Source organism: Carassius gibelio, chromosome A20 (genome assembly GCF_023724105.1).
Source record: "Carassius gibelio isolate Cgi1373 ecotype wild population from Czech Republic chromosome A20, carGib1.2-hapl.c, whole genome shotgun sequence".
Classification (NCBI taxonomy): domain Eukaryota; kingdom Metazoa; phylum Chordata; class Actinopteri; order Cypriniformes; family Cyprinidae; genus Carassius; species Carassius gibelio.
In genome coordinates this window covers 3,073,998-3,086,006 of record NC_068390.1, presented here as the reverse complement: position 1 = coordinate 3,086,006, position 12,009 = coordinate 3,073,998, and the positions used below count along the sequence as shown (strand labels likewise).

The 12,009-nt window shown below is 39.2% G+C and overlaps 1 protein-coding gene across 2 annotated transcripts in view; it reads left to right on the top strand.

Moving 5' to 3' along the window:
• Positions 1 to 12,009, top strand: part of LOC127938312 (mRNA-capping enzyme) — an 80,617-nt gene that overhangs the window by 45,961 nt on the left and 22,647 nt on the right. The gene's annotated exons all lie outside the window — the stretch shown is intronic.

The following is a 12,009-nucleotide window of genomic DNA, read 5'->3' as shown; positions in this document are numbered from 1 at the left end:
ATAATTACCTGCAGTGAGCTGAAGAGTAAATAAGAGCATTTGTTTTAGGTTCATTCAGACTCCATCATAACCATTTAGGTTTATGGCAGTAATAATCCATGGTTAATGCGGTATTATACGGTGTATGCACATGAATGCTATCAAGCTGAAAACGAAACTATTATTCAGTCTTTATGAGACTACTAGCTTCTCAAATCTAGACAAAATGCTCAGCCAATAACAGACTTTTTTGTTTTGTGTGAAGTAAATGTGAATTATGAATGCACAAATAGCATATACATATGTCATGCTACCAAAAAGTCCTACAAAAAAAGTGCATCCTAGTTCATTAAGATCTGAATAAACAGTGATTTGCTATTGTTTTATTTTCTTTTTATAAAGTCTTAAATAAGTTTAACAAAAAGTAGTTTCAAACAGTCACTGAATGTTGAGGCTGAGACATTTATTTACAAGAAACATAACAGTCAGAAAAATAAAAATTGGACAGTGCAGCCATTAAATAAATTCAGTTCCCATATGCCAAAATTGCCAGTAAAGACTTTTACATTGTGACAGAAAATGTAGATTTCAAATAAATGTTGTTCTTTTCAAAATTGTGTTATGAAAGGTATGTTACAGCAACTTAGATCTAAATTCTTAAATATGATTGTTTATTAAGACATTACAATCCACCATCTGTCTGTCCATATGTATTAGTAGTTGGTGCATTTTCAGAGTAGTAATTCTATATGGGTGACAAAGTACCATGATGCTTATTAATCTTGCAGCCTGATCTTTTCCTAAATGTGTCAATAAGACTTAGTAAAGCATGATTAAATGTGTCAAGACAGTTTAGATAAAGTCAGACATCAGTAGCACAAAGGCTATTTTGTGCTCTACAAAAGGTCCAGTGGCAGTTATACAGAGGAGCCCTGCCTCTGGAAATGTTAAACAACGTTGACACCATGCTGTTTATCAGCCTGGAAGCGATAGGATTTTTATAGAGCAAGCCATTCCACCAGATCCAAATCTCTTTAGTATTTCAAAAGATATTCCATTCAGCCCTTTCTTTATTTGGCCTTTATGTGCACCCGCTGATAGAAGAGCCATGTCAGACTTCCCTCTTTGATGCTGAACAATATCCAGTCCATCTGGTCATTCCATGTTAGGTAAAGAATTAGTGCTGCAAGTCTTTCTGTCAGTCTGTACACAGTTTTGCAACTTAGTGAGCTTTCTCTTGAGTTTTGGTCCAAAGTAAAAGGCAACTTAACTTTGCTTCCTCCTAAGACAGCTTTATTTTGCCAAATTGTAAGGCTGCACTGTATAACCCCTTTGTAGTGAATATAATCTTAGAATTTGTTGCAATCTCTGTGAAAGAAGAAATCCAAGACAAAGGACAAAGCAAAATCATGTTAATCTGATGTCACGTGAATTGTTGAGTGGTAACATCTTTGGATGCTTCTCCTTAACCATAACAGTCTACTGGTGGTGGGTCAGCAGTGGTGGCCAGCCACTACTCACTCCTTCCTGGCTGCCAGCTCAACTCCTCCCTCCTGCTCCAAATTCAATAAGAGGCTTTCTCTGCTGCCTCCCCCAGTCATGCACTGCTTTCTTTCTCTCAGCCCTCCTCAGTCCAACCTCTGTCATCAGCTTCCAGGCTGACTGGGCTGGGAAGCCCCTGCATCCCACCTCAACTGGGTACAACAATACCTGCTAGCCTTTGTCCCTGCAGTCATGCACCAGGTCTTTATAGCGTTCAGCCTTATTTTCAAATGCCTCCTCCCACCCCTTTTCCCAAAGCACTGTAAGCTCCACTAGGATGAACTTCATTCCTTCTGCGGAGAAGAGGACTACATCAGGTCTTAAGGTAGTATGGACGACATCTGGGAACTGAAACCTTATCTTAAAGTCTACCCTAAGCTCCCATTCTTGGACAGATTTCATGAGGCTAACCCTGGATTTATTAAGCCTTGGTTTCTTTGTCCCCTCCTTGATAAATGTTATAACATATGGCGGCCTGCTCTTAAGTTGCCATTTCCTGGTCTTGATCTAGGATGTCAGCTAGCACAGTCAGTACTTTGTCATGGTGCCATCTTTATCTGGACTGGGCAAGCGCTGTCTAACATCCTGACAAGATGTGTGCCAGAGTTCCTTTTTGCCCATAGAGCAAAATATTGGGTCGTCCCTCATCCCCCATCTGTATAGAATCACAGGGGCTGGAAGGGTGTCATAGATGACCCTTAGCAAAAAGGAGATCCGATATGGCTCAAGCCTCCAAAGGTCAGCCCATGTCACCTTCAATCAATAAATCAATCACCTTTATTTATATAGTGCTTTAAACAAAATACATTGCGTCAAAGCACTGAACAACATTAATTTGGAAAACAGTGTCTCAATAATGCAAAATGATAGTTAAAGGCAGTTCATCATTGAATTCAGTTATGTCATCTCTGTTCAGTTTAAATAATGTCCGTGCATTTATTTGCAATCAAGTCAATGATATCGCTGTAGATGAAGTGACCCCAACTAAGCAAGCCAAAGTCGACAGCGGCAAGGAACCGAAACTCCATCGGTGACAGAATGGAGAAAAAAACCTTGGGAGAAACCAGGCTCAGTTGGGGGGCCAGTTCTCCTCTGACCAGACGAAAACCAGTAGTTCAATTCCAGGCTGCAGCAAAGTCAGATTGTGCAGAAGAATCATCTGTTTCCTGTGGTCTTGTCCTGGTGGTCCTCTGAGACAAGGTCTTTACAGGGGGTCTGTATCTGGGGCTCTAGTTGTCCTGGTCTCCGCTGTCTTTCAGGGCAGTAGAGGTCCTTTCTAGGTGCTGATCCACATCTGGTCTGGATACGTACTGGATCCGGGCGACTGCAGTGACCCTCTGATCTGGATACAGACTGGATCTGGTGGCCACGGTGACCTCGGAACAAGAGAGAAACAGACAAATATTAGCGTAGATGCCATTCTTCTAATGATGTAGCAAGTACATAGGGTGTTATGTGAAGTGTTTCCGGTTCCGGTTTACCTAATTAATGCAGCCTAAAAATCATTTAACGGATTTGGATATTAAAAGCATATTAGTATGTTATGTGTATGCTAGGTTAAAGAGATGGGTCTTTAATCTAGATTTAAACTGCAAGAGTGTGTCTGCCTCCCGAACAATGTAAGGTAGGTTATTCCAGAGTTTAGGCGCCAAATAGGAAAAGGAAAAAACCTTCCTCTTAGGGAGATCCCACCTTGTCCAGGCTCCCTGGAATCCTAGCCCTGCATCCTTTGCTTTCCTTCACTCTTCCTCTAGACCACTTACTTCAGCTTAGACCATGGCTATCCTCTCCACATTCCCCCACTCTTGGAAGTGGGTCATTGCCAGGCCTTTCCTTCCTGTACATAGTGCTCCGATTATGTCTTTGAGCTTTAAGTTCCCTTATGCTAGGGCCAGAGATGCTGAGGCCTCCCACTTTTGTCCTGACCTGGTTTTTATACCAGCTTCTCTGACCTTACTGTCTCTTGAGTCCAGTAAGGTCACGGCCACCCTTCACTTGCTACTTGGAACTCCTCATCCAGGGAAGAGAGGGGTAGATATAATTGCCCAGATCTAATGTACAGTCCGACTGATTTGAAGCCTGGAGGGACCTGGGGATGTGAGTTGATCAGGCACGTGCAGGGGGGGGGGGGGGGCGTTGGGTGCTTGAGCACCTGCCCCTTTGCCCTTTGGTGCCCAAAGTGCCCTTTTGTCAAAGCAAAATTTCCTCAAATTTTTTTTTTTTTGTCATAACGTTTCCTTTTGTGAATGCCTGCTCATGCACAATCTAAATATTAGTACAATTTTTAATAATAATTTAGCCGTCAATAAGATGACCAACATGATGACCTTTGACCTGACGACGACGACCTCCTCATCCAACGGGGACGATTCGTCACGCTGCACGCGCAATCGCACATTTTTTAATTGTCAGAGGATATTTTCAACACCGCGGAAGCTGGTAAGTGGTGTTTCATTCTCAGCAAAGTGATTTTGATACTATTTACTTATTATTATTTTACAAGAATGACGTGATGTGAGAACATGCAGATATGTTGTTTATATTGCGGTGTGTAGCCTGTAGTGTAGAGTAACGCTAGCATGCTGTTTGAGGGAGAAACGTTGCTGTGATTTGATCGTTCAGTGCACAGCATCAGCTGCAAATTCAAATCTGTGTTCGCTGGCTGGCGCTGAGCCAGAGACGTTCGTACAATGCTTCATGATAATCAATCAACAGTTCTGTTGCGCGAATGCAATGGCCAATCGGAGACGTGCAGAAGAGTCATCATGAAATGCGGTGTTTTTGTTCACTTGCTCGCTGACTGAATTATTTAGCGAATTCTTTCTTCAGAGCGAGAGAGAGAATTTTTTTTTTTAAATCCTGATGTGCATAATGTAATGTAAAGTGCTTCAGTGATTGTAATGGTAGTTTTTGAGAGTGCCTGAACTCTGGCTAGACTGAATGAAAATGTTATTTGATAATGTAAATGTTCTTTACTCTCTGTAAAATGAAAGTGTTAAAATAAGTAACTTACAATATTGTTATTAAAATTTACATTAAATCCAATTCAGTCGTATTAAAAATATTTTATGGCATGATATGGCACTTAAGTAAAAAGTCAGGGTTTTATGTGTAGTTAATAGATTACACTTTCCATTTATTGATCAAATAACAATCTATAAAGGTGCAAAACGCGTTTACTTACCGTTTGAGAATCGAGATATTTCCTGATATATTAAGCATGTTTGGAATTGTTTTGAATAAAAAGGAAAAATAAATAAAACATAAGCCTATATAACATATATTTATACAGTGCTTTTATAGCATGACTCAGTTGTTTATTGTTTTGTATCAATATTTAAGGTGGACTTATTGATTAGGTGCAAGAATAGTAGTGATGGTTAAAATAATAGATTGATAATGAAATAGTAGATTGAGCCTTGTTCCTAGATGGACAGAGACTGGAAAGTAATAGATCAGATGAGGAGATATAGATAGAGGAAGAAAAAGAGGCAAATGTAGACGCACAAGTGACAGAAAGAGCAGGTAAGCAAGCCAGGAGACAGAGGCTGGTGGGGAAGAGGAAAATGTAGAGTGTTTTCTGTAGTTTTTACTATAACAGCTGTTCTTAATTATTCTGTAGAACAGAGAAGAAAAAGCCATCAGGTTGGGACAATTGAAGACATTTCAGTTTCTAATCCCAGAGCTATTATTAGGTGGAAATAATTTTTCTTTTTTTTTACTTTTACACTTAAAATTGTCTCTTCTAATCTTTTTTCTTTTTCAAAACTGCATCACAGCATTTGCTGCCATATCAATACATAATCATCCATATCGATACGCGAATCGGCAAGGAATGCACCACAATATATTGCTGTATTGCTATTTTGAACCGTGCTATTTAAAGCCTTGTTCCATGTGCCCCTTTTATACTTTGAGCACCTGCCCCTCCAAAGGTCTCTGCACGGCCCTGGAGTTGATCTTACATTCCATTCCTTCCACTGCTGTAAGTGGGACCTCGTACACTATCATCATCCACATCAGTCTGGAGAGCAGGCCTTGATGATAAATCCATGCTTTAAACTTCCCTGAGAGTCCTGATCGATCAATTTTCTTCAGCCAACCCTCTGCTTGCTTCTCAGTGCTGCGGACGTTGTTGTGGTCCCTAAATGACTCATCATACTACTTTCCCAGATACTTAATGGGATTGTCCTTGATGGAAGGGATGATCTTGCCTTGTATGACCAGATTGTACTTGAAGGAGATGTTACTCTTCCTGATGACCAAGCTCTTGATTTTGAAGTCATTTTGGCCCATTTTGCCGCCTCATCAAGCTTTGTTAGAACCCACCTAGCCTGTACATGGGATGATGTTGTGATTGTAAAGTCATCCATGTAATCCCTGATAGCTGGTTGCTTATCCCTGAGTCCATTATTAGACCTATAGTTTTCATTTCTCCTGCTTTAATGATGAGGTTCATGCCCATGATGAACAGGGTGGGGGAGATTGTACATCCTGTGACAACAGCTCTCTCGAGGTGATGCCACTTTGTGATATAGTCCTTTGTTTTTAAACAGAGCTTGATTCCATCCAGGTAGCTTCTGATCATAACCTTGAGGTGATCTGGTATGTGGTAGTACTTCAGGTAGTACATAAAGACTTAATGTGATACCTCGTGTATGGCTTAGGACTCCTGTGTGTTCCAGGCATCCCGCAAATCCTGGGATCCCACTATTTTGGATTGAGGTGTTAACACATCCATTCTCAATCATGTATATGGACATCCTCTTTGCCAGCACTGAGAATAATATTTTGCATTCAGCACTGAGTAGGAAGATGGTCCTAAATTGCCTGATTGGCATCAGGCACTTCCATGTCAGGGGTCCTCAAATAGTGGACTGTGGTCTGGATCTGTATTCCAGATTGGTTCAAAACAGGCTGTAAGACGTAATGAATTGACCCATGAGCATATTGGCAGCATATTTTTTTTAGCCAAATTGCTTGCACACTTTCAAAATGTGCATCAAAATAGTTGGATGGAAATCCAGCTAAAGCAGCTCACTTGGGTTTTTATCTATAGTAAATAAAAAGCCATCAGAGTGAATTTTCCTAAATTCTTTTGAATTTTCCTGGTTTTGGCAATATTAGGAGGAACCCCCCTGTTTCTTGAAGATCTAAAAAAAGACTGCAGTTTCATTTGCCAGTCGCAATCCTTCTGCTTTATCCTCATGTTCATAAAAAGTTTATTTTAGTTTCTGTAACTTTTATCAACTCTACTTGCCCATTAAAAAAAGAAATTCTGTTCAGTTTTGCACTTACAAATGTGTTGTGGTTTGTCGATACTGCTTGTAAGCTTGTAAGTGAGTTTTCCTGTACGAGACTGGCTTATCTCATAGACGATACTGCGAGTGAATAAATATATGGCTCTTGCCATATATATATATATATATATATATATATATATATATATATATATATATATATATATATATATATATATATATACACCCAAAAAAATAATGAAAAATATTGCTGGCAAATTTTCTCAGTTGGCCACCCATTTATTTTTGACCTTGCAAAGTGGTATGTTTGCAGTGTGTCAAATCTAAATTGCTCCCATTATAATGAATGAAGCTGTCTCCTCTAAAACATTCACAGAGAGACAATAGGAAAGTGGCAGCTGTGTTTACAGAGAGTTTATAATAACCCCTCCACACACCAACCATCACACATCTCCTTTGCTATTAATGACATTTTCAGCAAAATGCCAATGAGTCTTATTTAGGTTGTAGAAACACACTGTTGCACACACACTAAAGAAGCTAAACTAAGTCGGTTTTGATCTTTCTATCTTTGATGTGTGCCAGGTTACTTCAGCACCTGAGCTGCTCTTACACACACACAAACACACACACACACACACACACACTCATGTCGCAGCACATCAGCCATCAGGTGCTAAAATATCTTTGATGTCTGAAAAGGAAACACGTATGTACTGACTAACAGAGTGCAGATCCCAACTGGCATTTACTCAGAGGCGAATGAGTTCTTTTATTACCTTGTTTATTAGGAAGTAGACAACTTTCCATTTGGCCGACACCATCTAGGCTTGACTAATGTTGACTAAAGGCCAAATGAAGATTTAGGGATGGCTTCCATTCACCTCAGTTCCCCATGGACAAATTCAAGTCCTGCCTTACACCGTTTTGTCATTGAATATCCTGTTATCCGTCACATTAGGGAAGTAACATGGGTTGCGAATGGCGTCTTGTGTCGACTTTAATACTCACTGAGAGAACAACGTCACGGGATGTTTTGTTGAATTGGCGTTTCACATGGGGTCAAGGATACATTGAGCTTTTAAAATGAAAGCAAAAATACTTTAAAATTAGTGTCACAATGAAAAAATTCATGATCAGGTCCTCATCGTTTGTTTTATGAAAACGGTATATCAGATAAATAACTTAATTACATGATCAGACAACCAGTGTGCATAAGGAAATTGCCCTGTAGTAATTGAATATCTCTGACAGAGATAGATGTGCTTAATATCAACTTTTGCCTGTGGCGTTTGAGATCAGTCAGTATGGAGGTAAAGGCTGTGCTGTCTTTTTGCCGGTCTGTTACCTGTCACGCATTCACATGCTCTTGTCCTCTAAATGTCATTAAGAATGAGGTCAGAAGAGTTGGTCAAACACATTTTTTTTAATATTTACAAAGAGATATTACTGTATTATTACAGCATAGTGATATGCAAAACGGCACAGTTGTAGATCTACTAGTCAGTAGGATGTCTGTCTGAATGACTAATGGAGTGGTTGGTGTTAAGGAAGCCTTGCATTATAAGGCCAGTTTAGGGCCATGTCTACCAGACACGCGTCCTACGTGTGACGTGTGTTCGTAAAGCATATCTCCTCAATAATGAAATTTAATCCAGGGTAAAGTCTTAAAGTACACCTGAACTGGAAGTTGCTGCTGACTTTACTTCCATGTTGTGACGTATTTCCAACTGAAGCGGATTATTGAATAGAGGGTGGGTTTTATTTCAGCACTCCTCCTCACCATCTCTCGCTTGCAGCAAACTAATGGTTGGTTGGATGTGGTTAAGGATATTCTGCCTGAGCCGTCAAACTGACATCCTCAGAGAAGCAATGGCATTGCAGAACCCAAGCAAAAGTTCAGATTTTGATTAAAGATTACTAAAACGGACTTTTTTTTTTAATGTGGATTAACTTGAACAGATTAATTGTTTACCTCAAGACTAGTAATGTGCATTAAGAAAGTAGTGTCAATTTTTATTTATTGTAGACATTAAACTCGGTTTATTTTGAGTCTTTAAGTATGAGCTTCAGAATTGTCTTGAGAAAATGTTAGATGGCTATTTTTTATTTTATTAAAAGTGAAGTGTTGTGTAGCCAAGTATAATGAACAATACTAAGAATTTGTGCTCTGCATTTAACCCATTCAAGCGCGCACACAGCAGTGAGTAGTGAACAACGCAGACACACACATACTGTGAACAAAACCTGGAGCAGCCTTGTTTTTTTTTGTTTTTTTTTTGCTGCTGCTGCACCTGGGGAGCAATATGGGGTTAGATGCCCTGCTGTTCATTCCCTCCCCCACCTACATTTTCTGTAGGTATGAGAATTGAGGAGTCCAACTGTCTAACCATTAGGCCACAACTGCCTGACTATAATGCCTAATAAAGTAGTCAGTGTTGCTTTGTATACAAGCATTACCAGGGACACGCCATTCCATAAACACCACCTACGGCAAGAAAATTAATGAGCATTTTTGTTTTTGTTAAGACCATCTGTTAATTTCAACATTCAAATGTTGTATCAGTGTATCCTATTTAATGGACCTGAGCTAACATGAACTAATGATGTACATTAGTTCATTAATTAAGGTTCATTAGTTATCTTTAGTTCAATCATGACATCTCAGTTTTACCAGCATTGCATAGGCTGGGTCTTGGCAGACTAGATACATAGGATACATCTAAAGTGCACGTGAAATAATGACTTGAATTAAGACTGCTTTAAGTAAAACAAGGAGAACCCCCGAGCAGATCTAGACAGGTGGTGCTGGGGTAGGTGGAGGGTAAGCGAAATCCAGTGGGACAATGACTGATTCCATACAAGTCAGGAATAAATAGGTTATGTAGATAGGAACGAACTAACAAATGATTAGATGAGCAATTGGCTTTGAGTAAACCAGTCTGCCGCTTGGGAAGTGTTTCATGACTGAACAATATATTTAACTACTTTAGTAAACTTGAACTAAGAATGAACAATACTTCTACAGCATTTATTAATCTTAGTTAAATCAAAAGTTGAGCTTGTTAACATTAGTTACCAAAGATTAATAAATACTGTAACAAATGTATTGTTCATTGTTTGGTCATGTTAGTTAATAGTCAATTAGCTAACAGATCCTTATTGTAAAGTGTTACCATTGTATTTTTATTGACTAATGTTAACAAAGATGACTTTGATAACTGTAGTGGCAGTACTTTACAAGGGATGAATGTAGAGGCTGTGTAATCTTGTCAGAGTTGCATTATACACGGCCCTTTGCGAAATGTCCCACACTGCATTTGTTTTCTTCTGAGACTGTTTGAGTCTGTTAACAGCCATTCAGCTTAGAGCTTTGTCATCATGCTTTCAAAACATGTTAACCCTAGATTATGGATAATTCTATTATTATCATAACAACTGAAACTACATAATGTTAACTGTATCTTAAATACATCATATTATGTTTAAAACAATTTTCCTTGAGCTTTGGAAATGAGAGTTTATCGTAATGTGCAAAACATATTCAGATCTTCCTCACCAGTTAATTTTATTGAAATGACTTTTCCTGAGCTTTCATGTTAAATGCATCAGAACGAATCAACACAAGTCTGTCCACATTTCCAGGTCAATGATGCCTATTTGGTGATTATAAACTTGCCAGATGTAATAAAGAAGAATTGTAGATGCCATTCTTTTATCAGAAGAATAAATGCGCTAAAGCCTGTCAAAGTTTGTGTTGTTCCTAGACATCGCAAATCCTTCTGAAGATTCCCAGTACATTAACTAACATTAACTAGTCGGCACTTATCACATTTATTTTGAAAATGAACCCTGTTAATTTGACTCCAATCTTAATAGTTAGAGTGCCATTTCACTGGAAATTATTTTGTGAGTGTTTGAAATATGGCCCTTTTCAGTATCTAGATCAGATTTGCATATACATTTCAATCAAAAGGGCCGAAAAACTGAAGCAACAACTGTCCTGGAATCCATTTTCTGATGGAGTAAATCGTTGAAATCACTGGCAACGATGCACCAAGACTCTCCTCTGTCCTATGCCCTTCACAGGCAGGATAATAGTGCAGAATATCCTACACGGCTGCTAGAAGTGGTTTTCTGGGATGATCATTCTGACTCTGTTGTGAATGCCATGGCTTTGTGGGACCAGAAGGAGACACTGTCAGATTGTGTCCTAAACAGGAGTGAAATAATAATTCGACAAGTGGTAAAAGCTCTTTCATGTTAAATCAGAGTTTTTGTCCTGACCATCTGAGATGAGCAAAAGGATATTTTGTTTAGGCACTTGGTTTTCGACTTCTGTGGCCTGCCAGGAAATCACATTCATCCAAAATGTGACTCTGCAGAGCTGTAATTTACACATCAGCTGTGTTCCTATTGGCTGTGATTGAGTCGTGTCATGCCACATTTCCCTTTTCAGTAAAGACAAGCTAATTACTTGACACTGGAAACTAAGAAAGGGCACAGTTTGTTCCGTGTTCCATCTCCAAGACAGATGGTGGGATTATTGTAGACAGTCTCACACACTCCTTCACATTTGTCCATGTCCGTCTTCTAATGATCAAATGCAAATGGTAGAGCCTCGGTATAATTGAATAGTAAGAGTTTGCTGGGCTTGAAAGCTTGTGGATGCTAACAGACAAAGCATACAGCTTCATCATGCATTAGAGCGAAGTGAAAAGTTCCAGGTAAACAGGTTAGTCTGGCATGAAGGAATGTTAAGTTGTTTCCATGGTGATGCGTTGGGTTTGTGTAGCGCTCTTGATTGATTTTCACCTCTGCATTCATTGTGTTTGACTCCATCAAGGACTAACGATGCTCTTTGTGTGCCGACCGCCTGACTAAATAACTATGCAACTCAATGATTTGATTTGATTAAGGAACACAATCTGACTTTCAAAATGTTTTGACAACCCATACGAAGATTTGCAACAGTCTGACCTTGGTCTGTCATGCTTTAATACAATACAGTGTTCAAATGCTAAACCTTCAGGCATTTGAGCTGCAGCAGTAACTCAATCCTCATAAAAGCATTATTGTTCCAGACGCCTTTCACTTTCAGCAAAAATGAGTTACATTTTCAAGGCTGACAATCTTTTGCATAACTCAAGTGCTTTCAAAATAATGCTTTTGATTTATCTTCAACTGAGCGTGTCTTCATCCTTGACTGATTGTACTGTAAAAGTTT